Source organism: Hordeum vulgare, chromosome 1H (assembly GCF_904849725.1).
Source record: "Hordeum vulgare subsp. vulgare chromosome 1H, MorexV3_pseudomolecules_assembly, whole genome shotgun sequence".
Taxonomy (NCBI): domain Eukaryota; kingdom Viridiplantae; phylum Streptophyta; class Magnoliopsida; order Poales; family Poaceae; genus Hordeum; species Hordeum vulgare.
The window spans coordinates 494,452,759-494,480,259 of NC_058518.1; the positions used below are offsets into that span (position 1 = coordinate 494,452,759).

The 27,501-nt window shown below is 46.5% G+C and overlaps 1 pseudogene; it reads left to right on the top strand.

Annotated features, from left to right (window-relative positions):
- The first annotated feature begins 416 nt into the window (after positions 1–416).
- LOC123401779 lies at positions 417–26,024 on the top strand (annotated as a pseudogene).
- Positions 26,025–27,501: the final 1,477 nt, after the last annotated feature.

Genomic DNA, 27,501 nt, shown 5'->3' on the forward strand with positions numbered 1-27,501 from the left:
CGATTGCTGCAGTGAGCAGGCTGAAGGTGAGCGATGGGCCAGAACACGGAGACACAAGAAAGGTGAGCGTCGGGGAAAATTCTATGAAGTCCCTGGACAACATCCCACAAACCGTGGCTTCTACACCAGATCTAGCCACGGCCACCACAGGCGCTACTTCAACTCCACCTGCAGAGGCCGCGATCGGAAACGACATCGACACAACCCCTGACGCACACACCGTCCTGGAGGCCGCGACCCCTCCTTTTCCACCAGGGTTCGGTCCGGATGTTGTGTTCAAGGCCTCATCGAATGCTGCAGTTTAGACGGTGGTTGGGGAAGAAGCAGGAAAGGAGCAGTGGCTAGGAAACAGAGAAGGGGCGGCAAATCTAGCAGTGGATGTCATGGTCACTAGTGGGCGCACTAGTGCCCCTGCGATGATCCGGGCAGGCACAAACAAGGGCAACCTCAAGACAAAGTACCTGAACCAGTTTAAAGGAAGAAATGGTGCTAGTAAAGGGGACTCATGTTGGAATTATACCCTAGAGGCAATAATAAATATAGTTATTATTATAATTCCTGTATCAAGATAATCGTTTATTATCCATGGTATAATTGTATTGAATGAAGACTCATTTACATGTGTGGATACATAGACAAAACACTGTCCCTAGCAAGCCTCTAGTTGGCTAGCCAGTTGATCAAAGATAGTCAGTGTCTTCTGATTATGAACAAGGTGTTGTTGCTTGATAACTGGATCACGTCATTAGGAGAATCACATGATGGACTAGACCCAAACTAATAGACGTAGCATGTTGATCGTGTCATTTTGTTGCTACTGTTTTCTGCGTGTCAAGTATTTGTTCCTATGACCATGAGATCATATAACTCACTGACACCGGAGGAATACTTTGTGTGTATCAAACGTCGCAACGTAACTGGGTGACTATAAAGATGCTCTACAGGTATCTTCGAAGGTGTTAGTTGAGTTAGTATGGATAAAGACTGGGATTTGTCACTCCGTGTGACGGAGAGGTATCTCGGGACCCACTCGGTAATACAACATCACACACAAGCCTTGCAAGCAATGTGACTTAGTGTAAGTTGCGGGATCTTGTATTATGGAATGAGTAAAGAGACTTTTCGGTAAACGAGATTGAAATAGGTATGCGGATAGTGACGATCGAATCTCGGGCAAGTAACATACCGAAGGACAAAGGGAATGACATACGGGATTATATGAATCCTTGACATTGAGGTTCAAACGATAAGTTCTTCGTAGAATATGTAGGATCCAATATGGGCATCCAGGTCCCGCTATTGGATATTGACCGAGGAGTCTCTCGGGTCATGTCTACATAGTTCTCGAACCCGCAGGGTCTGCACACTTAAGGTTCGACGTTGTTTTATGCGTATTTGAGTTATATGGTTGGTTACCGAATGTTGTTCGGAGTCCCGGATGAGATCACGGACGTCATGAGGGTTTCCGGAATGGTTCGGAAACAAATATTGATATATAGGATGACCTCATTTGATTACCAGAAGGTTTTCGGAGTTACCGGGAATGTACCGGGAATGACGAATGGGTTCCGGGAGTTCACCGGGGGGGGGGGGGGGGCGCAACCCACCCCGGGGAAGCCCATAGGCCTTGAGGGTGGCGCACCAGCCCTTAGTGGGCTGGTGGGACAGCCCAAAAGGGCCCTATGCGCATTGGAAGAAAAATCAAAGAGAAAGAAAAAAAGGAGGAGGTGGGAAGGGAAGGAAGGACTCCCACCCACCAAACCAAGTCCAACTCGGTTTGGGGGGAGACCTTCCCCCCCTTGGCTTGGCCGACCCCCTTGAGCCCCAAGGCAAGGCCCCCCCTCTCCCACCTATATATACGGAGGTTTTAGGGCTGATTTGAGACGACTTTTCCACGGCAGCCCGACCACATACCTCCACGGTTTTTCCTCTAGATCGCATTTCTGCGGAGCTCGGGCGGAGCCCTGCTGAGACGAGATCATCACCAACCTCCGGAGCGCCATCACGCTGCCGGATAACTCTTCTACCTCTCCGTCTCTCTTTCTGGATCAAGAAGGTCGAGATCATCGTCGAGCTGTACGTGTGCTGAACGCGGAGGTGCCGTCCGTTCGGTACTAGATCGTGGGACTGATCGCGGGATTGTTCGCGGGGCAGATCGAGGGACGTGAGGACGTTCCACTACATCAACCGCGTTCACTAACGCTTCTGCTGTACGGTCTACAAGGGTACGTAGATCACTCATCCCCTCTCGTAGATGGACATCACCATGATAGGTCTTCGTGCGCGTAGGAAATTTTTTGTTTCCCTTGCGACGTTCCCCAACAGTGGCATCATGAGCTAGGTTCATGCGTAGATGTCTTCTCGAGTAGAACACAAAAGTTTTTGTGGGCGGTGATGTGCGTTTTGCTGCCCTCCTTAGTATTTTCTTGATTCCGCAGTATTGTTGGATTGAAGCGGCTTGGTCCGACATTACTCGTACGCTTACGAGAGACTGGTTTCATCGCTACGAGTAACCCCGTTGCTCAAAGATGACTGGCAAGTGTCGGTTTCTCCAACTTTAGTTGAATCGGATTTGACCGAGGAGGTCCTCGGATGAGGTTAAATAGAAACTCATATATCTCCGTTGTGGTGTTTGCGTAAGTAAGATGCGATCCTACTAGATACCCATGGTCACCACGTAAAACCGGCAACAACAAAATTAGAGGACGTCTAACTTGTTTTTGCAGGGTATGCTTGTGATGTGATATGGCCAACGATGTGATGTGATATATTGGATGTATGAGATGATCATGTTGTAATAGAAATATCGACTTGCACGTCGATGGTACGGCAACCGGCAGGAGCCATAGGGTTGTCTTTATACTAATGTTTGTGTTTGCAGATGCGTTTACTATTTTGCTAGGATGTAGCTTTAGTAGTAATAGCATGAGTAGCATGACAACCCCGATGGCGACACGTTGATGGAGATCATGGTGCGGCGCCGGTGACAAGAAGATCGTGCCGATGCTTTGGTGATGGAGATCAAGAAGCACGTGATGATGGTCATATCATGTCACTTATGAATTGCATGTGATGTTAATCCTTTTATGCACCTTATTTTGCTTAGAACGACGGTAGCATTATGAGGTGATCTCTCACTAAAATTTCAAGACGAAATTGTGTTCTCCCCGACTGTGCACCGTTGCTACAGTTCGTCGTTTCGAGACACCACGTGATGATCGGGTGTGATAGACTCAACGTTCACATACAACGGGTGCAAAATAGTTGCACACGCGGAACACTCGGGTTAAGCTTGACGAGCCTAGCATGTGCAGGCATGGCCTCGGAACACATGAGACCGAAAGGTCGATCATGAATCATATAGATGATATGATTAGCATAGGGATGCTTACCGCTGAAACTATACTCAACTCACGTGATGATCGGACTTGAGCTAGTGTAAGTGGATCATGAACCACTCAAATGACTAGAGAGATGTACTTTTTGAATGGAAGTTTAGCGTATAATTTTGATTAAGTTAAACTCTAATTATCTTGAACATAGTCTAAGTCCACTTGAATATATTTGTGTTGTAGATCATGGCTCACGCGACAGTCACCCTGAATTTTAATACGTTCCTAGAGAAAGCTAAGTTGAAAGATGATGGAAGCAACTTTGTAGAATGGGCTCGTAATCTTAAGATAATCTTACAAGCTGGGAAGAAGGATTATGTCCTTAATGCTGCGCTAGGAGATGAACCACCCGCTACGGCTGATCAGGATGTTAAGAACGCTTGGTTAGCACGTAAGGAGGACTACTCAGTAGTTCAATGTGCAGTCTTGTATGGCTTAGAACCGGGACTTCAACGTCGCTTTGAGCGTCATGGAGCATTTGAGATGTTCCAGGAGTTGAAGTTTATCTTTCAGAAGAACGCCCGGATCGAGAGGTATGAGACCTCCGATAAATTCTATGCTTGCAAGATGGAGGAAAACTCGTCTGTCAGTGAACATGTGCTCAAAATGTCTGGGTACTCAAATCGTCTAGCTGAGCTGGGGATTGAACTCCCGCAAGAGGCTATCACTGACAGAATCCTTCAATCACTGCCGCCAAGCTATAAAGGCTTTGTGTTGAACTACAACATGCAAGGGATGAACAAGTCACCCGACGAGTTGTTTGCGATGCTGAAAGTCGCAGAGTCTGAACTCCGTAAAGAACATCAAGCGTTGATGGTGAATAAGACCACTAGTTTCAAGAGAAACGGCAAAGGCAAGAAGGGTAATTCAAAGAAGAGCGGCAAGCCTGTTGCCAATCCGACGAAGAAACCCAAAGCTGGACCTAAGCCTGAAACAGAGTGTTACTATTGCAAGGGTATGGGTCGCTGGAAGCGCAATTGCCCCAAGTATCTGGCAGATAAGAAGGCGGCCAAAGAAAAATCAGGTATATTTGATATACATGTTATTGATGTGTACTTAACCGGCTCTCGTAGTAGTGCCTGGGTATTCGATACCGGTTCTGTTGCTCATATTTGCAACTCGAAACAGGAACTGCGGAATAGATGAAGGCTGGCGAAAGATGAAGTGACGATGCGCGAAGGAAAAGGTTCCAAGGTTGATGCAATCGCCGTCGGCACAGTTTCACTTCAGTTACCATCAGGATTAGTTATGAACTTGAATCATTGTTATTTAGTGCCTGCGTTGAGCATGAACATTATATCTGGATCTTGTTTATTGCGAGACGGTTACTCTTTTAAGTCAGAGAATAATGGTTGTTCTATTTCTATGAGTAACATCTTTTATGGTCATGCACCCAATGTGAGAGGATTGTTCATATTGAATCTTGATAGCGATACACACATACATAACATTGAGACCAAAATAGTTAGAGTTATAAATGATAGCGCCATATTTTTGTTGCACTGACGCTTAGGTCATATTGGTGTAAAGCGCATGAAGAAACTCCATGCCGATGGACTTTTGGAGTCACTTGACTTTGATTCACTTTACACGTGCGAACCATGCCTCATTGGCAAGATGACTAAAACTCTGTTCTCCGGAACAATGGAGCGTGCAAGTGACTTGTTGGAAATCATACATACCGATGTGTGTGGTCCGATGAGCGTAGAGGCACGCGGCGGATATCGTTATTTTCTCACCTTCACTGACGACTTGAGTAGATATGGTTATGTCTACTTAATGAAGCACAAGTCTGAAACATTTGAAAAGTTCAAGCAATTTCAGAGTGAAGTTGAAAATCATCGTAACAAGAAGATCAAGTTCCTACGGTCTGATCGTGGGGATGAATATCTGAGTTTCGAGTTTGGTGCTCACTTAAGACAATGTGGAATTGTTTCACAGTTGACACCGCCTGGAACACCACAGCGTAATGGTGTGTCCGAACATCATAATCGTACTTTATTAGAGATGGTGCGATCTATGATGTCTCTTACTGATTTGCCGTTATCATTTTGGGGTTATGCATTAGAAACAGGTGCATTCACTTTAAATAGGGCACCATCAAAATCCGTTGAGACGACACCATATGAACTGTGGTGTGGCAAAAGGACAAAGTTGTCGTTTCTTAAAGTTTGGGGATGTGATGCTTATGTCAAAAAGCTTCAGCCTGAAAAGCTGGAACCCAAAGCGGAAAAGTGCGTCTTCATAGGTTACCCAAAAGAGACAATTGGGTACACCTTCTATCTCAAATCCGAGGGCAAAGTGTTTGTTGCTAAAAACGGAGCTTTTCTCGAGAAGGAGTTTCTCTCGAGAGAATTGAGTGGGAGGAAGATAGAACTTGACGAGGTTGTCGAACCTCTCATCCCTCTGGATGGTGGCGCAGGGCAAGGGGAAACCTCTGTCGTTGCGACGCCGGTTGAGGAGGAAGTTAATGATGATGATCATGAAACTCCGGTTCAAGTTTCTGTCGAACCATGCAGGTCGACGAGACCACGTGCTGCTCCAGAGTGGTACGGTAATCCCGTCTTGTCAATCATGTTGTTGGACAACAATGAACCTGCAAATTATGAAGAAGCAATGGTGGGCCCAGATTCCAACAAATGGCTAGAAGCCATGAAATCCGAGATAGGATCCATGTATGAGAACAAAGTGTGGACTTTGGAGATACTGCCTGAGGGCCGCAAGGCTATTCAGAACAAATGGATCTTTAAGAAGAAGACGGACGCTGACGGTAATGTGACCGTTTATAAAGCTCGACTTGTGGCAAAGGGTTTTTCACAAGTTCCAGGAGTTGACTACGATGAGACCTTCTCACCCGTAGCGATGCTAAAGTCCGTCAGAATCATGTTAGCAATAGCTGCATTTTTCGATTATGAAATCTGGCAGATGGATGTCAAAACGGCGTTCCTTAACGGTTTCCTTAAGGAAGAGTTGTATATGATGCAACCCGAAGGTTTTGTCGATCCTAAAAATGCTGACGAAGGTTTTCGGAGTTACCGGGAATGTACCGGGAATGACAAATGGGTTCCGGGAGTTCACCGGGGGGGGGGGGGGGGCAACCCACCTCGGGGAAGCCCATAGGCCTTGAGGGTGGCGCACCAGCCCTTAGTGGGCTGGTGGGACAGCCCAAAAGGGCCCTATGCGCATTGGAAGAAAAATCAAAGAGAAAGAAAAAAAGGAGGAGGTGGGAAGGGAAGGAAGGACTCCCACCCACCAAACCAAGTCCAACTCGGTTTGGGGGGGAGACCTTCCCCCCCTTGGCTCGGCCGACCCCCTTGGGGCTCCTTGAGCCCCAAGGCAAGCCCCCCCTCTCCCACCTATATATACGGAGGTTTTAGGGCTGATTTGAGACGACTTTTCCACGGCAGGCCGACCACATACCTCCACGGTTTTTCCTCTAGACCACGTTTCTGCAGAGCTCGGGCGGAGCCTTGCTGAGACGAGATCATCACCAACCTCCGGAGCGCCGTCACGCTGCCGGAGAATTCTTCTACCTCTCCGTCTCTCTTGCTGGATCAAGAAGGCTGAGATCATCGTCGAGCTGTACGTGTGCTGAACGCGGAGGTGCCGTCCGTTCGGTACTAGATCGTGGGACTGATCGCGGGATTGTTCGCGGGGCGGATCGAGGGACGTGAGGACGTTCCACTACATCAACCGCGTTCACTAACGCTTCTGCTGTACGGTCTACAAGGGTACGCAGATCACTCATCCCCTCTCGTAGATGGACATCACCATGATAGGTCTTCGTGCGCGTAGGAAATTTTTTGTTTCCCTTGCGACGTTCCCCAACAACTCAATCCTGGGTAGGAGAAATGGTGATGACACTCCTGTAACAGAGTTAGAAATAGGGAGTGAGCGTGTTGACAGTAGTGATATGTGTAAGAAACAGAGAGCTGAGGAAAAGGAGGAGGGACAGAGCACGAAGATGAAAAACATGATAAACATCACAATGCAATCATATAGTGACATGATATGGCCATTATCATCTTCGCCCTTTCGATCTCCATCTTCAGGCATCGCATGATCATCATCGTTACCGGCGTGACACCATGATCTCCATCATCATGATCTCCATCATCGTGTCTCCGTGAAGTCGTCACGCTAACTACTACTATCACTACTACTATAGCTAACCGTTAGCAATGAAGTAAAAGTAGTAAGCACATGGCGTTGCATCTCATACAATAAATTAAGATAACTCCTATGGCTCCTGCCGGTTGTCATACTCATCGACATGCAAGTCGTGAAACCTATTACAATAACATGATCATCTCATACATCATACATGCAACATCACAACTTTGGCCATATCACATCACATGTCAAACCATGCAAAAACAAGTTAGACATCCTCTAATTGTTGTTGCAAGTTTTACGTGGCTGATTTGGGTTTCTAGCAAGAACGCCTTCTTACCTATGTGACAGCCACAACGATGATATGCCAAAGCTATTTACCCTTCATAAGGACCCTTTTCATCAAATCCAATCCGACTAGAGTAGGAGAGACAGACACCCGCTAGCCACCTTTATGCACGGTGTGCATGTCTGTCGGTGGAACCAGTCTCACGTAAGCGTACGTGTAAAGTCGGTCCAGGCCGCTTCATCCCACAATACCGCCGGAAAAGAATAAGACTAGTAGCGGCAAGCAAATTGACAAATCATCGCCCACAACTTTTGTGTTCTACTCGTGCATAGAATCTACGCATAGAAAACCTGGCTCGGATGCCACTGTTGGGAAACGTAGCATAAATTCAAAATTTTCCTACGCATATTCAGATCTTCCTATGGAGAGACCAGCAACGAGAGAGCGGTAAGAGCATCTTCATACCTTTGAAGATCGCTAAGCGGAAGCGTTACTAGAACGCGGTTGATGGAGTCGTACTCGCAGCGATTCGGATCGCGGTGTGATTCCGATCTAGTGCCGAACTACGACACCTCCGCGTTCAACACACGTGCAGCCCGGTGACGTCTCCCGCACATTGATCCAGCAAGGAGGAGGGAGAGGTGTTGGGGAACGTCGCATGGGAAACAAAAATTTTCCTACGCGCACGAAGACCTATCACGGTGATGTCCATCTACGAGAGGGGATGAGTGATCTACGTACCCTTGTAGATCGTACAGCAGAAGCGTTAGGGAACGCGGTTGATGTAGTGGAACGTCCTCACGTCCCTCGATCCGCCCCGCGAACAATCCCGCGAACAGTCCCACGATCTAGTACCGAACGGACGGCACCTCCGCGTTCAGCACACGTACAGCTCGACGATGATCTCGGCCTTCTTGATCCAGCAAGAGAGACGGAGAGGTAGAAGAGTTCTCCGGCAGCGTGACGGCGCTCCGGAGGTTGGTGATGATCTTGTCTCAGCAAGGCTCCGCCCGAGCTCCGCAGAAACGCGATCTAGAGGAAAAACTTTGGAGGTATGTGGTCGGGCAGCCGTGAGAAAGTTGTCTCAAATCTGCCCTAAAAGCCCCATATATATAGGAGGAGGGAGGGGGACCTTGCCTTGGGGTCCAAGGGACCCTCAAGGGGTCGGCCGAGCCAAAGGGGGGAGGACTCCCCCCCCCCCAAACCGAGTTGGACTTGGTTTGGTGGGAGGAGTCCTTCTCCCTTCCCACTTCCCCCCTTTTTTTCCTTTTTCCCTTTGATTTCCTTCCCTTGGCGCATAGGCCCACTTGGGGCTGTCCCACCAGCCCACTAAGGGCTGGTGTGTCTCCCCAAAAGCCTATGGGCTTCCCCGGGGTGGGTTGCCCCCCCGGTGAACTCCCGGAACCCATTCGTCATTCCCGGTACATTCCCGGTAACTCCGAAAACCTTCCAGTAATCAAATGAGGTCATCCTATATATCAATCTTCGTTTCCGGACCATTCCGGAAACCCTCGTGACGTCCGTGATCTCATCCGGGACTCCGAACAACATTCGTTAACCAACCATATAACTCAAATACGCATAAAACAACGTCGAACCTTAAGTGTGCAGACCCTGCGGGTTCGAGAACTATGTAGACATGACCCGAGAGACTCCTCGGTCAATATCCAATAGCGGGACCTGGATGCCCATATTGGATCCTACACATTCCACGAAGATCTTATCGTTTGAACCTCAGTGCCAAGGATTCGCATAATCCCGTATGTCATTCCCTTTGTCCTTCGGCATGCTACTTGCCCTGAGATTCGATCGTCGGTATCCGCATACCTATTTCAATCTCGTTTACCAGCAAGTCTCTTTACTCGTTTCGTAATACAAGATCCCGCAACTTACACTAAGTTACATTGCTTGCAAGGCTTGTGTGTGATGTTGTATTACCGAGTGGGCTCCGAGATACCTCTCCGTCATACGGAGTGACAAATCCCAGTCTTGATCCATACTAACACCTTCGGAGATACTTGTAGAGCATCTTTATAGTCACCCAGTTACGTTGCGACGTTTGATACACACAAAGCATTCCTCCGGTGTCAGTGAGTTATATGATCTCATGGTCATAGGAATAAATACTTGACACGCAGAAAACAGTAGCAACAAAATGACACGATCAACATGCTACGTCTATTAGTTTGGGTCTAGTCCATCACGTGATTCTCCCAATGACGTGATCCAGTTATCAAGCAACAACACCTTGTTCATAATCAGAAGACACTGACTATCATCGATCAACTGGCTAGCCAACTAGAGGCATGCTAGGGACGGTGTTTTGTCTATGTATCCACACATGTAAATGAGTCTTCATTCAATACAATTATAGCATGGATAATAAACTATTATCTTGATACAGGAATTGTAATAATAATTATACATTTATTATTGCCTCTAGGGCATAATTCCTACAGTCTCCCACTTGCACTAGAGTCAATAATCTAGCCCTCACATCACCATGTGAATTACATTGTAATAAATCTAACACCCATACAGTTCTGGTGTCGATCATGTTTTGGCCGTGGAAGAGGTTTAGTCAGCGGGTCTGCTACATTCAGATCCGTGTGCACCTTGCATATATTTACGTCCTTCTCCTCGACGTAGTCGCGGATGAGGTTGAAGCGTCGTTTGATGTGTCTGGTCTTCTTGTGAAACCTTGGTTCCTTTGCTAAGGCAATGGCACCAGTGTTGTCACAGAACAAGGTTATTGGATCCAGTGCACTTGGCACCACTCCAAGATCCGTCATGAACTGCTTCATCCAGACACCCTCCTTAGCCGCCTCCGAGGCAACCATGTACTCTGCTTCACATGTAGAATCTGCTACGACGCTTTGCTTGGAACTGCACCAGCTTACTGCACCCCCATTAAGAATAAATACGTATCCGGTTTGCGACTTAGAGTCGTCCGGATCTGTGTCAAAGCTTGCATCGACGTAACCTTTTACGGCGAGCTCTTCGTCACCTCCATACACGAGAAACATCTCCTTAGTCCTTTTCAGGTACTTTAGGATATTCTTGACCGCTGTCCAGTGATCCACTCCTGGATTACTCTGGAACCTACCTGCCATACTTATGGCCAGGCTAACATCCGGTCTAGTGCACATCATTGCATACATGATAGAACCTATGGCCGAAGCATAGGGGACGGAGCGCATATGCTCTCTATCTTCATCAGTTGCTGGGCACTGAGTCTTACTCAATCTCGTACCTTGTAACACTGGCAAGAACCCTTTCTTGGACTGTTCCATTTTGAACCTCTTCAAAACTTTATCAAGGTATGTGCTTTGTGAAAGTCCTATCAGGCGTTTTGATCTATCCCTATAGATCTTAATGCCTAGAATGTAAGCAGCTTCTCCTAGGTCCTTCATAGAGAAACTTTTATTTAAGTAACCTTTTATGCTCTCCAGAAGCTCTACGTTGTTTCCAATCAGTAATATGTCATCCACATACAATATTAGAAACGCCACAGAGCTCCCACTCACTTTCTTGTAAATACAAGATTCTCCAACCACTTGTATAAATTCAAATGCTTTGATCACCTCATCAAAGCATTTGTTCCAACTCCGAGATGCTTGCACCAGTCCATAAATGGATCGCTGGAGCTTGCACACTTTGTCAGCATTTTTAGGATCGACAAAACCTTCGGGTTGCATCATATACAACTCTTCCTTAAGGAAACCGTTAAGGAACGCCGTTTTGACATCCATCTGCCAGATTTCATAATCGAAAAATGCAGCTATTGCTAACATGATTCTGACGGACTTTAGCATCGCTACGGGTGAGAAGGTCTCATCGTAGTCAACTCCTGGAACTTGTGAAAAACCCTTTGCCACAAGTCGAGCTTTATAAACGGTCACATTACCGTCAGCGTCCGTCTTCTTCTTAAAGATCCATTTGTTCTGAATAGCCTTGCGGCCCTCAGGCAGTATCTCCAAAGTCCACACTTTGTTCTCATACATGGATCCTATCTCGGATTTCATGGCTTCTAGCCATTTGTTGGAATCTGGGCCCACCATTGCTTCTTCATAATTTGCAGGTTCATTGTTGTCTAACAACATGATTGACAAGACGGGATTACCGTACCACTCTGGAGCAGCGCGTGATCTCGTCGACCTGCGTGGTTCAACAGAAACTTGAACTGGAGTTTCATGATCATCATCATTAACTTCCTCCTCAACCGGCGTCGCAACGACAGAGGTTTCCCCTTGCCCTGCGCCACCATCCAGAGGGATGAGAGGTTCGACAACCTCGTCAAGTTCTATCTTCCTCCCACTCAATTCTCTCGAGAGAAACTCCTTCTCGAGAAAAGTTCCGTTTTTAGCAACAAACACTTTGCCCTCGGATTTGAGATAGAAGGTGTACCCAACAGTCTCTTTTGGGTAACCTATGAAGACGCATTTTTCCGCTTTGGGTTCCAGCTTTTCAGGCTGAAGCTTTTTGACATAAGCATCACATCCCCAAACTTTAAGAAACGACAACTTTGGCCTTTTGCCACACCACAGTTCGTATGGTGTCGTCTCAACGGATTTTTATGGTGCCCTATTTAAAGTGAATGCAGCTGTTTCTAATGCATAACCCCAAAATGATAACGACAAATCAGTAAGAGACATCATAGATCGCACCATTTCCAACAAAGTACGATTACGCCGTTCGGACACACCATTACGCTGTGGTGTTCCAGGCGGTGTTAATTGCGAAACAATTCCATATTGTCTTAAGTGAGCACCAAACTCGAAACTCAGATATTCACCCCCACGATCAGACCGTAGGAACTTGATCTTCTTGTTACGATGATTTTCCACTTCACTCTGAAATTGCTTGAACTTTTCAAATGTTTCAGACTTGTGCTTCATCAAGTAGACATAACCATATCTACTTAAATCGTCAGTGAAGGTGAGGAAATAACGATATCCGCCGCGTGCCTCTACGCTCATTGGACCACACACATCGGTATGTATGATTTCCAACAAGTCACTTGCACGCTCCATTGTTCCGGAGAACGGAGTTTTAGTCATCTTGCCCATGAGGCATGGTTCGCATGTGTCAAGTGAATCGAAGTCAAGTGACTCCAAAAGTCCATCAGCATGGAGTTTCTTCATGCGCTTTACACCAATATGACCTAAACGGCAGTGCCACAAAAATATGGTGCTATCATTGTTTACTCTAACTCTTTTGGTCTCAATGTTATGTATATGCGTATCGCTATCAAGATTCAATATGAACAATCCTCTCACATTCGGTGCATGACCATAAAAGATGTTACTCATAGAAATAGAACAACCATTATTCTCAGACTTAAAAGAGTAACCGTCTCGCAATAAACAAGATCCAGATATAATGTTCATGCTCAACGCAGGGACTAAGTAACAATGATTTAAGTTCATCACTAATCCTGATGGTAGCTGAAGTGACACTGTGCCGACGGCGATTGCATCAACCTTGGAACCGTTTCCTACACGCATCGTCACTTCGTCTTTCGCCAGCCTTCGCCTATTCCGCAGTTCCTGCTTCGAGTTGCAAATATGAGCAACAGAACCGGTATCAAATACCCAGGCACTACAACGAGAGCTAGTTAAGTACACATCAATAACATGTATATCAAATATACCTGATTTTTCTTTGCCCGCCTTCTTATCTGCCAGATACTTGGGGCAATTGCGCTTCAAGTGACCCATACCCTTGCAATAGAAGCACTCTGTTTCAGGCTTAGGTCCAGCCTTGGGTTTCTTCGGCGGATTGGCAACAGGCTTGCCGCTCTTCTTCGAATTGCCCTTCTTGCCTTTGCCGTTTCTCTTGAAACCAGTGGTCTTGCTTACCATCAACACTTGATGCTCTTTACGGAGTTCAGACTCTGCGACTTTCAGCATCGCAAACAACTCGCCGGGAGACTTGTTCATCCCTTGCATGTTGTAGTTCAACACAAAGCCTTTATAGCTTGGCGGCAGTGATTGAAGGATTCTGTCAGTGATAGCTTCTTGCGGGAGTTCAATCCCCAGTTCAGCTAGACGGTTTGAGTATCCAGACATTTTGAGCACATGTTCACTGACAGACGAGTTTTCCTCCATCTTGCAAGCATAGAATTTATCAGAGGTCTCATACCTCTCGATCCGGGTGTTCTTCTGAAAGATAAACTTCAACTCCTGGAACATCTCAAATGCTCCATGACGCTCAAAGCGACGTTGAAGTCCCGGTTCCAAGCCATACAAGACTGCACATTGAACTATTGAGTAGTCCTCCTTACGTGCTAACCAAGCGTTCTTAACATCCTGATCAGCCGTAGCGGGTGGTTCATCTCCTAGCGCAGCATTAAGGACATAGTCCTTCTTCCCAGCTTGTAAGATTAGCTTAAGATTACGAGCCCAGTCTACAAAGTTGCTTCCATCATCTTTCAACTTAGCTTTCTCTAGGAACGTATTAAAATTCAGGATGACACTTGCGTGAGCCATGATCTACAACACAAATATATTCAAAGTGGACTTAGACTATGTTCAAGATAATTAGAGTTCAACTTAATCAAATTATATGCTAAACTCCCACTCAAAAAGTACATCTCTCTAGTCATTTGAGTGGTTCATGATCCACTTACACTATCCCAAGTCCGATCATCACGTGAGTTGAGTATAGTTTCAGTGGTAAGCATCCCTATGCTAATCATATCAACTATATGATTCATGATCGACCTTTCGGTCTCATGTGTTCCGAGGCCATGTCTGCACATGCTAGGCTCGTCAAGCTTAACCCGAGTGTTCCGCGTGCGCAACTGTTTTGCACCCGTTGTATGTGAACGTTGAGTCTATCACACCCGATCATCACGTGGTGTCTCGAAACGACGAACTGTAGCAACGGTGCACAGTCGGGGAGAACACAATTTCGTCTTAAAATTTTAGTGAGAGATCACCTCATAATGCTACCGTCGTTCTAAGCAAAATAAGGTGCATAAAAGGATTAACATCACATGCAATACATAAGTGACATGATATGGCCATCATCACATGCTTCTTGATCTCCATCACCAAAGCACCGGCACGATCTTCTTGTCACCGGCGCCACACCATGATCATCAATCCACGTGTTGCCATCGTGCTTGTCGTGCTACTTATGCTATTACTACTAAAGCTACATCCTAGCAAAATAGTAAACGCATCTGCAAGCACATATGTTAGTATAAAGACAACCCTATGGCTCCTGTCGGTTGCCGTACCATCGACGTGCAAGTCGATATTTCTATTACAACATGATCATCTCATACATCCAATATATCACATCACATCGTTGGCCATATCATATCACAATCATACCCTGCAAAAACAAGTTAGACGTTCTCTAATTTTGTTGTTGCATGTTTTACGTGGTGACCAAGGGTATCTAGTAGGATCGCATCTTACTTACGCAAACACCACAACGGAGATATATGAGTTGCTATTTAACCTCATCCAAGGACCTCCTCGGTCAAATACGATTCAACTAAAGTTGGAGAAACCGTCACTTGCCAGTCATCTTTGAGCAAAGGGGGGCGCTCGTAACGATGAAACCAGTCTCTCGTAAGCGTACGAGTAATGTCGGTCCAAGCCGCTTCAATCCAACAATACCGCGGAATCAAGAAAAGACTAAGGAGGGCAGCAAAACGCACATCACCGCCCACAAAACCTTTTGTGTTCTACTCGAGAAGACATCTACGCATGAACCTAGCTCATGATGCCACTGTTGGGGAACGTCGCATGGGAAACAAAAATTTTCCTACGCGCACGAAGACCTATCACGGTGATGTCCATCTACGAGAGGGGATGAGTGATCTACGTACCCTTGTAGATCGTACAGCAGAAGCGTTAGGGAACGCGTTTGATGTAGTGGAACGTCCTCACGTCCCTCGATCTGCCCCGCGAACAATCCCACGAACAGTCCCACGATCTAGTACCGAACGGACGGCACCTCCGCGTTCAGCACACGTACAGCTCGACGATGATCTCGGCCTTCTTGATCCAGCAAGAGAGACGGAGAGGTAGAAGAGTTCTCCGGCAGCGTGACGGCGCTCCGGAGGTTGGTGATGATCTTGTCTCAGCAGGGCTCCGCCCGAGCTCCCCAGAAACGCGATCTAGAGGAAAAACTATGGAGGTATGTGGTCGGGCAGCCGTGAGAAAGTTGTCTCAAATCTGCCCTAAAAGCCCCATATATATAGGAGGAGGGAGGGGGACCTTGCCTTGGGGTCCAAGGGACCCTCAAGGGGTCGGCCGAGCCAAAGGGGGGAGGACTCCCCCCCCAAACCGAGTTGGACTTGGTTTGGTGGGAGGAGTCCTTCTCCCTTCCCACTTCCCCCCTTTTTTTCCTTTTTCCCTTTGATTTCCTTCCCTTGGCGCATAGGCCCACTTGGGGCTGTCCCACCAGCCCACTAAGGGCTGGTGTGTCTTCCCAAAATCCTATGGGCTTCCCCGGGGTGGGTTGCCCCCCCCCCCCGGTGAACTCCCGGAACCCATTCGTCATTCCCGGTACATTCCCGGTAACTCCGAAAACCTTCCAGTAATCAAATGAGGTCATCCTATATATCAATCTTCGTTTCCGGACCATTCCGGAAACCCTCGTGACATCCGTGATCTCATCCGGGACTCCGAACACCATTCGGTAACCAACCATATAACTCAAATACGCATAAAACAACGTCGAACCTTAAGTGTGCAGACCCTGCGGGTTCGAGAACTATGTAGACATGACCCGAGAGACTCCTCGGTCAATATCCAATAGCAGGACCTGGATGCCCATATTGGATCCTACACATTCCACGAAGATCTTATCATTTGAACCTCAGTGCCAAGGATTCGCATAATCCCGTATGTCATTCCCTTTGTCCTTCGGCATGCTACTTGCCCTGCGATTCGATCGTCGGTATCCGCATACCTATTTCAATCTCGTTTACCGGCAAGTCTCTTTACTCGTTCCGTAATACAAGATCCCGCAACTTACACTAAGTTACATTGCTTGCAAGGCTTGGGTGTGATGTTGTATTACCGAGTGGGCCCCGAGATACCTCTCCGTCATACGGAGTGACAAATCCCAGTCTTGATCCATACTAACTCAACTAACACCTTCGGAGATACCTGTAGAGCATCTTTATAGTCACCCAGTTACGTTGCGACGTTTGATACACACAAAGCATTCCTCCGGTGTCAGTGAGTTATATGATCTCATGGTCATAGGAATAAATACTTGACACGCAGAAAACAGTAGCAACAAAATGACACGATCAACATGCTACGTCTATTAGTTTGGGTCTAGTCCATCACGTGATTCTCCCAATGACGTGATCCAGTTATCAAGCAACAACACCTTGTTCATAATCAGAAGACACTGACTATCATCGATCAACTGGCTAGCCAACTAGAGGCATGCTAGGGACGGTGTTTTGTCTATGTATCCACACATGTAAATGAGTCTTCATTCAATACAATTATAGCATGGATAATAAACTATTATCTTGATACAGGAATTATAATAATAATTATACATTTATTATTGCCTCTAGGGCATAATTCCAACAAGAGGTTGGGGAAGAACTCCAGTAGCACGACGGCGTGGTGTTGATGGAGAGATGAGGTCTCCCGGCAGGGCTTCGCCAAGCACCGGCAGAGAGTAGGAGGAAGAAGGGCATGCGCCGAGGGAGAGACAAAAGTCTGATCTTCAATGGCCAAAAGTGCCCACTATATATAGGGGGAGGGAGGGGCTGCGCCCCCTTGAGGGTTTCCCTCTCCTGGGGGGGGCAGCCCTAGATGGGACTGGTGCGACGGCCAAGGGGGGGAGGAGGGGTGTGGCGCACCCCTGGTGGGCCTTAGGCCCACCTGGCTTAGGGTTCACCCCCTTCCCTCTCCCCTGCGCATTGGGCTGAGTGGGGAGGCGCACTAGCCCACCTAGGGGCTGGTTCCCTCCCCCACTTGGCCCACCTTACCTCCCGGGGTCGTTGCCCCCCTTCGGTGGACCCCCGAAGCCACCTCCGGTGGTCCCGGTATGTTACCGGTGATGCCCGAAACACTTTCGGTGTCCGAAACCATCCGTCCTATATATCAATCTTTACCTCCGGACCATTCCGGAGCTCCTCGTGACGTCCGGGATATCATCCGAGACTCCGAACAACTTTCAATAACCTCGTATAACAATTCCTTATAACCCTAGCGTCACCGAACCTTAAGTATGTAGACCCTACGGGTTCGGGAGACAGGCAGACATGACCGAGACACCTCTCTGGCCAATAACCATCAGCGGGGTCTGGATACCCATGGTGGATCCCACTTGCTCCATGATGATCTCATCGAATGAACCACGATGTCAATAATTCAATCAATCTCATATACAATTCCCTTTGTTTGTCGGTATAGAATTTGCCCGAGATTCGATCGTCGGTATACCAATACCTTGTTCAATCTCGTTACCGGTAAGTCTCTTTACTCGTTCCGTAGCACGTCATCGTGTGACTAACTCCTTAGTCACATTGAGCTCATGATGATGTTCTACCGAGTGGGCCCAGAGATACCTCTCCGTCACACGGAGTGACAAATCCCGATCTCGATTCGTACCAACCCAACAGACACTTTCAAAGATACCCGTAGTGCACCTTTATAGTCACCCAGTTACGTTGTGATGTTTGATACACCCAAAGCACTCCTACGGTATCCGGGAGTTGCACAATCTCACGGTCGAAGGAAAAGACACTTGACATTAGAAAAGCTTTAGCATACGAACAATACGATCTAGTGCTATGCTTAGGATTGGGTCTTGTCCATCACATCATTCTCCAATGATGTGATCCCGTCATCAATGACATCTAATGCCCATGATCAGGAAACCATGATCATCTATTGACTAACGTGCTAGCTAACTAGAGGCTTGCTAGGGACACATTGTGATCTATTTATTCACACATGTATTACTGTTTCATGTTAATACAATTATAGCATGAACAAGGAAATATGATAATAACCATTTTATTATTGCCTCTAGGGCATATTTCGAACAAAGGCATCATTTGGAGAGTTGGAAATGGTAAGAAAATTCAGATTAGCAGAGATCAGTGGATTCCAAGAAAGAGCGGGCTCAAACCCACTGGTTTCAAGAGACGATCAAGACTGAGGTGGGTCAACCAGCTGTTGAAAGGAGATACGAAGGAGTGGGATGTGGCGCTTATACAACAACTGTTTCATCCCCATGATGCAGAAGAGATTTGCAAGATTAAAATCCCTCAATATGAAGTGGAGGACTGCGCTGCATGGCATGAAGAAAAATCTGGAGTATTCTCCGTCCGGAGTGCATACAGACTAGGTGCTAAAATAAAACAACAGAGCAATGAGCTGGCATCGAGTTCGACAAATGAAGCGGAAAATAGGAGCATCTGGGATCTCATATGGAAAACAAAAGTTCCACAAAAAGTGAGGATCTTTGCGTGGCGCGTAGTGACCAAAACTCTCCCAACAAAAGAAAACAAATGGAAACGAACAATCGAGTTGGACAACACCTATAGTATTTGTGGGCGTGAGGCACATGATGAATTCCATGCTACCGTAAATTGCACAAAAGCCCGAACACTCCGGGAGGGAATAAGAGTTCATTGGGCTTTGCCGGATGAAGACCAGTTTCAATTTACTGGAGTAGACTGGTTAGAAAACCTATTAGGAAAATGTGATAATGAAAGTAGAAGGAGAATATTGCTCCTGCTGTGGTGGTTGCGAGATGACTGCATTCATGCAGATGGAAAGGTGTTGATTGGGCAATCAGTTTATTTCCTAGTAAAATACGCTGAAGAAACATGCTCGGGAGGCGACGAGTGCGTGGAGCACTCGGAGGGTGTCCGCTGGGCTGACCATCAAGTGACTAACCCTGTGAATCAGAGGCGAATGGAAATAAGAGAGGGGAAGAAACCCCAAGGGCAGTGTTCTGGGGAAGACCAGATGATCAGTGGCCGTGGTGTGATACATACAGGTCAAAGTCCACCAACAGTTTTGGGACAAAAGCAGGCTCTCAGTAGCAATTGGGAACCACCCGATAAAGACTGGTGGAAACTGAACACAGATGCCTCTTTCCTAGCCAATACGGGTGACACAACGGCGGGGATAATTGTTAGAACGCATGAAGGTATGATGGCTATGGCATGTGGACGTCGAATACAAGCATGCACGGATCCAGAACAAGCTGAATTAGCTGTTGTTTTGCATGGGCTCTCAATACTCAGCAAATATTACAGGGGTCCGGTGAATGTGGAATCGGATTGTGCAATTATTGTCTTGCTACTAAACAGAAATGGGACAAACCAGTCTTGCCACTTTCCACTAATCGCGAATGTTGAGCACTTCAGGAAGGTGTTCAAGGAGGTAACTTTCAGATTCATAAACAGAACCAACAACAACATGACACATGAGCTTGCTGCTCTGGCCAGAAGACACGGTGACTATTTTAAGTTAGGAGATGTCCCTCCCTCTTTAAGAATATCCTCACAGAGGATTGTAATAGCTCCCCTCTTAATTTGTAAAGCTGTGGCTGGTCTGTTTTCTCAAAAAAAAAAAAAATGCACCACACGGCACAAGCACATGCAGATGGTTTATTAGCAGCCCTGTATCTAGCTATTGGTAAGAAATCTAGGCCTAAACATTTATTAATCGGTCGAAAGCAACTCACAAACTCTTTTACAGCTATACAATCAAATACTTCCTCCGTTCTAAAGTTCTTGTCTTAGGTTTGTCTAGAAATGAATGTATTAAAATACTAAAACATGACTAGATACATTCATATCTAGACAAATCTAAAATAAGAATTTTGAGACGGATGGAATAACAAACAAGATAAAGTCTCCAGTTCAGAACAGAAAACACAATCTAATGGTTTACCCATCTTCCTTATTTTCTTCTAAATTCTGAGATAATGATTCAAAATGTCTTATATTAATTTACAGTGGGAGAGGATCCGTAGATAATAACCACATATCATATGTCCGTAGGAGCGAGAGGATATGTATATACAAATGTAGGACATTTTAAAGGCTGAGGCGTCAAGCATTTGTGTCCATTTGTAGAATGTGATACTGTACCATATGCTATGCTGCGAACTACGTACAAATTGGCTGTTCTCAGAAGATGGACACTAGTTTCACTTATCTTTCCAAGAATTTCGGACCGAGGAAAAATTTACATCCTCGAACCCCTTTACGATCGATCCGTACAAGATGATTTTGTCACTGACATTTGCAGGTCAGCTGAGGTGAGGACACAAGGATATGCTACGCAGTCTCTACAATATGATTTTCCCTTTCCGGATCATAGAGTGTTTGATTTGATTTGATGGAAGAAAGGAAAGGATACACACCCTAGCTCACTATTGACAATTCCGTCCCTGTATTCTCCTCTTCCCACCGTCTGTCACCACCATGTTTAGCTCCGGCAAAGCCCCCCTCCTCCGAAGCCAACCACATTGTCTACAACATTCTCATGACGGAGTCACACGAGGAGCTTGTCATCTGCATTGCTCTGAGTTAGTCATAGATAAATAGGGGTGGAATCTTGAGCTCCACGACCTGTCGGAGCTCCTCCGGCCCCACGCCCCACCGTGTCGGCTCGTCATGGTCCATGCCCGCCCCGATGGCCCAACATGGCTCTTCTAGCCCTTCGATTCCAACGACGGGGACCCGCTCATTCACGGTACTCTGCACTGATCGTTGACCACCATCAAGAAGGATGCCTACCGCCACCGCCACTGAAAGCAAAAGCACTACTACTTGGTATCAAGGCATCGGGGCGCCTCAAAAAGGAGCAAGTGATCATCGCATCCAAATCCCTAGGGAGCAAGCCAGCGCCGCCTGACGTCTTGTTGGGATCCCCTCTCGTTTGAGTCCTCCTTACCCCCCCCCCCGACATCGATGCCTATGTTGACTTGTATGCGTATTGTTGCCGCTCCAGAGACAAAAAGGTGAAGGGTGAAAGGACGTGGATGTCGCCTAGAGGGGGGAGGTGCGAATAGGCGCTTTAAAATAATTAAGGTTTATGCTTGAACAAATGCAGAATAAAATTAGTGTTTAATTAGTGAAACACAAAGCCTAAAACAACTAGGCTCACCTATGTGGACCAACAACTTATGGTAAGCAAGATAAATAACTAAGTTATAGCAAAATATATAACAAGAAACAATATGGCTATCACAAAGTAAAGTTCATAAGTAAAGGACTCGGATAAGAGATAACCGAGGCACGCGGAGATGAGATGCATCTTAAAGTTCACACCCTTGTGGATAATAATCTTCGTTTGCAGCGGTGTGAAGGCACAATGCTCTCCAAGAAGCCACTAGGGCCAACATAATCTCCTCACGCCCTCACACAATGCAAGATGTAGTGATTCCACTAAGGGACCCTCGAAGGCGGTCACCTAACCCGTACAAATGGTAAACCTTGGGGGCGGTCACCAAACCGGTACACTTTGGCAACCCTTGGAGACGGTCACCGGAACCCGTACAAATTGCTCGGGACAATCTCCACAATCTAATTGGACACCCGGACACTTTTCCGGAGCTTTACACCACAATGATTAAGCTCCGAGGCACCACCAATCGTCTAGGGTGCCAAAGCACCCAAGAGGAACAAACTCTAGGGTATCAAGCACCCAAGAGTAATAAGCTTCTCAACTTTTCCCTTCCATGTATCATCATGGAGAACTCAAACGATGCAACTAATGCAATAGCAAGAACACACAAAGTGGTCAAGTCCCTCACACTCAAATCCCACCACGATAACAAAAGCTATGAAGGAATATGAGAGGAAGAACAAGTAGCTCACAAAGAACTCCAAGATCTAGATCCAAAGGGTTCCCCTCACATAGAGGAGAAAGTGATTGGTGGAAATGTGTATCTAAATCTCCTCTCTTTTCCCTCAAGAACTAGCAAGAATCATTGGAGGGATTGTGAGATAGTAAGCTCGAAGAAGGTCAACAATGAGGGGCAAACACGAGCTCAAAGGATAGGGACCATTGGGGAAGAAGGCCCCCTTAAATAGGCTCCCCGAATCCGACCATTATGCCCAAAAGTCATGCTCAAGAGGTACTACCGTTCAGGAGAGCGGTACTACCGCTTAGCACAGTCAAAATAACCCAACGAGCCAGAAAAACATGAGTGTAGTTCTGCCAGAGAGGTAGTACCGCTCGAGGGAGAGATAGTACCGCTTATCAGAGGTAGTACTACTCGGGGAGAGAGGTAGTACCACTTGAGGTAATCTCACTCGGGGGAGCAGTACTACCGCTTATAAGAGGTACTACCGCTCGGGGAGCAGTACTACCGCTTAGAACTGAAAACCGCCCAAGCAAAATAGAAGAATGCTCAAATACTAAAACAGTTGTAACTACTGCATACAGACTCAAAATTGAGCAAATTTAAGCTTGTTGGATTCAGTACAACAAGAGCTATCAACGACTTGTCATAATAAGAAGATGCAGTATAAAAATGACAATGATATAGAGCTGTGAAACCTTTATGAGTGAAGAACTCGCAAGAACTCCAACATCGAAATGATCATAGAAGATGTATATGAACTCCGTTTTTGATGAACTCGAGCTTGTCATGAAGATGACCATAAGTTCTAAAACTCACAGAGAAACACCAAATAAGAACCAAGAAATATGATGCAAGGATGCAAATAGTTTGAGCTCTCAACGAACAATACGATCAAGCTACTCACTTGGAACCCCCACTTGATAGTACGACAATTGATCCTATAACCCGGTCTCCCAACTACCACCATGAGACCAGTAAAATACAAAACCTACCAAGGACAAACATATACCTTGCACATAATCCACACAAGCTAGATGATAACGATCTTGAGTTCCTTAAGATGGACCACCTTTCTTGATTGCGTTGGCTCGATGAAGAGTAGTTGATTGCTTCTCCCATATTCCATTATGGATGAGCCACTCTTCAGCACATCTTCACACGTCCATTGTCACCAAAATGGACGATAAGCTTCAAGTATGATCTCTTCGTGATGCTTCACTTGAACTTGCATACCACAATCTTGATGTCGATCACCACTTGATGTCATCTTCAATGGGTTGTATGAGATCTTCCTCTTGACGTAAGTACATGGAAACATACCTAACCCCAAATAGTACTCTCATGTAGATCATGGTTTAGTACACAAAGCATAATGGACAATGCTTACCATACAATGGGATCACTTGAGATCTCTCGGTACATCTTATACGCTTTGTGTGTTGATCAACTTGATTCACTCTTTGACTTATTCTTGATGAGCCTTGTACCTTATCTTGTCTCTTCATAAAGACAATGTCTTGAATATAAATATGAATGTTCACACAATCTTCTTCTGCAAGACATGCTTGCAATAAGCTCAACTCTCACATGACCGATCTTTGGATAAAACTTTAAATACCACCTTGATCACCATATAAACTCCTTGAAACCAACAGATAGACTTTAAAAAAATGCATATGCTCAAATCCTTCAAATATAACTCAAGGCAACCATTAGTCCATAAAGATTGTCATCAATTAACAAAACCACACATGAAAAAATATACTCTTACACAAGGCAAATAAGTGATGAAATAGGTACCGCTTTTATCTGTATCTTGTTGTAGGAGGTATCAATGTTATCATGGTCGTAAAACTTGCTATCATTTGAACTTACCACGTCCGGTTGCGTCTATTATTTCATTCGAAATCAGACTATTGCTCAGAAGCATCTCCAATTCCTTTCGGCATGCTCGCTCCATCTAGTCATGTCGTCGCCCAACTCGTCAACGCTGCGTTTCGCAGATTTTGTTTCTACAAGGTAATGTCACAAACCATTTCGCCTTGCTCGGAACCACATCACGTATTTTCAAATGAACGGCCTATATATGTTTGTACCGAATGTATAGCTAGAGTGATAGCGGACGAAGCACGCTACCCTTTGTCCTTGCGGTCTTGTGGATGGATGAGCATGACCACGGTCCAAAGGGCTGACAGGGCCTATGTTCCAGCCCACCTACCATGACCGACCACCCGGACACTTGGGCGGCATTGGGCTCTCTTCCCTCAAAAGACTAGCCTGTTAGGAGGGGTCACCTTCACCCTTATAAGTCGTGTTATGTCTCCTCCCACAACCGATGTGGGACTAAACCCAACAATCTAGCACAGACGTGCAGGGGGAGGACGTCCAGGACGACCAGGATGCGGTATTATGACTGTGTCACGGGGAGGAGCGCCATGAACCTCGTTCGAATGATTGACGAAGTGCCTGGGATTATTCTAACATCCTCTTTCCACCTCCTGCCCTCACCCGCCTCTCCCAAAAGCTCCAACCTTTCTCTGCTCCCCTCCGGCCTCAGAGCGAGCGAGAGAGGACATGGAATCCCTCCTCCTTGAGTACGCCATGACGGCCGGCAACAACGTCCAGGCGCAGCGCGACCGCCTCCTGCACCTCCAGCGCCGCCTGCAGGGCATCCAGGCCGCCACCCCCGCCCCCGCCGCCGAAGACCGCAACGCCAAGCTCGGGGTGCTCGCCATGGACCTTTTCAAGGTCTACTACATCGGCCTGGAGTACGGCGCCCGCACGCTCGCCACCTGCATCCGCCTCGCCCGCCAGGAGGGCGTCCGCCTCACCCCGCCCGGCATGGCCTTCGCGGTCATGAACGACGAGAAGCTCCACGACGCGCTGCTCGCGCAACAGCTCCCAAAGTCCCACCCCGCCCGACCACCCAGGCCCAGGCCGGCGACCGCGTCATGGCCGCCCTCTTGGCCGTCAATCTTCTGGAGGAGCACCTCCTCCCGCGCTGCGTCGAGTGCCTCGTCGGCGGCCACGCCCCCGTCCCCGGCAAGCCCCACGACCCCTCTCCCGACCCGGTCGCCGACGCCACCGAGGGGCTCGCCAAGGTCGACGTCATCGACGAGCCGGACGCCGAGTCCAAGACCGGCAGCAAGCCCCGTGACGCAGCCAGCGGCGGCGGCGGCGAGGTGGACAAGGCGCTGGACTACATGTACCGTGCAAACAGGATCACAAACCTCGCCGTGAAGCACATCGACATCGCCGTCGCCGTCCTCTCCCGCTTCCTCGACCCCAAGAAGCTCGCCAGCATCACCGAGTACTGCGACAACCACGTCTACATCTCCGAGGTGTGTCTTCTGTGTCTTGTGTCCAAAGTCCAAAGTCCAAACTTTTCTCCTCTCTTCTGACTGTCAGCATGAAAATGATGATTCCATGGATCTGAATCTGACTGCCGATTCCAATTCGTTGGCTTGACTGCAGGAGGGACCCTATCCGACATCCGATTGACAACTTCACCTCATCGATCAAGGGGATCCTTTGCATTGCTGATCGAATCAATGCTCTCCTTATCAGTCTTTTATTTTAGTTTATCATGCAGACAAATTAACTTGTGGCTTCAGAGTTCAGTTTGGTCAGATTTATGTGCTGCCATGCTCTTCTATTTGTGTTCAATCAATTCCTGGGCTATATATCTCATTCTTAGGTCTTAGCTTCAGCAAACCAATCAGGGGTAATCAATGTACTAGTGTAATCATATTGATCTGCATCTCATCTGTGGCATCTGGGACAATCGAATTGCAGCACTGCATGTCAAAATTGTTGCACAAGCTACTGCTACTACTGTATTTCAATTCTGTTATGTCATTCATCTGATCGTAGTTAGGATCGCAATCGATATTCTGCATGGTCTAGTAGTATTCTGTTCGTGCCGTGACGATTGATTTACAGTCAGCAAGCAGAGCAACTCATGCATTGTTGATTATCCCATGCATTGTTGATTAGTCGCTTATTTATTTATTTCAACCTAAAAAAAATAGTCATTTATTTCATCTATATATGCTATCTAGTTAGTTCATCTAGGCAGACTTGTAATTTAAGTTCAGTTCGGTCAAATTAGTTTGCTGCTGCTAGTATGTACTCCTTCTGTACCTAAATAGCTACAGATAGGGAGAACTCAGTGGGAGTACGTGTGTAGTCAACTTTTGGATGGCTACAACTATCTAAAGTAATGTTGATCTGCATCTTATTTGTGGCACAACTGAATCGAATCAAATTGCAGCATACAGCGAATGTCGAAATTGAGATTTTGGGCAGACTATGTTTTAGTCATGTTCTGTGATGTCATTTGTTCCAATAGCGTTTTAATCTAGGCATTCTGGGCATGCTATGTTTTAATCTGAATTAATGATATCTGATCAGCAAGCAGCTCAGGAACCGCGCATCCTACATGCCGGTTAATTATCTCTTGCATTATCGATCATCGGATCAGAATGCTCTGTAATTAGTTCATTAATATGCAGACTTATGATTTAGTTTCAGTTCGGTCAGAGCAGTTTGCTGCTGCTAGTATTTACATTTAATTAACTAGCAAAAGGGCCCATGCGTTGCAATGGGAGAAAGAAATACCACACTCTCTTAATTTATAAAAAATGGTCTATAATCTGAGAATTTGTAGTTACGACACAAATAAAGATGGTCTTATCCTATAAAAATGCAGTTCAAAATTTCACAGGTCTTCTATTTTAACACGACTTGCATGTAGATTTAATACGTAAAAAGAATCAGTCAAGTGACCTTTAATTTCATCTCTAATCCTGATTTTGTTGACGTGTTCATCCCCAACCCGGATGACTACCGGTATGAAAGAAAGACGAATAATGACTT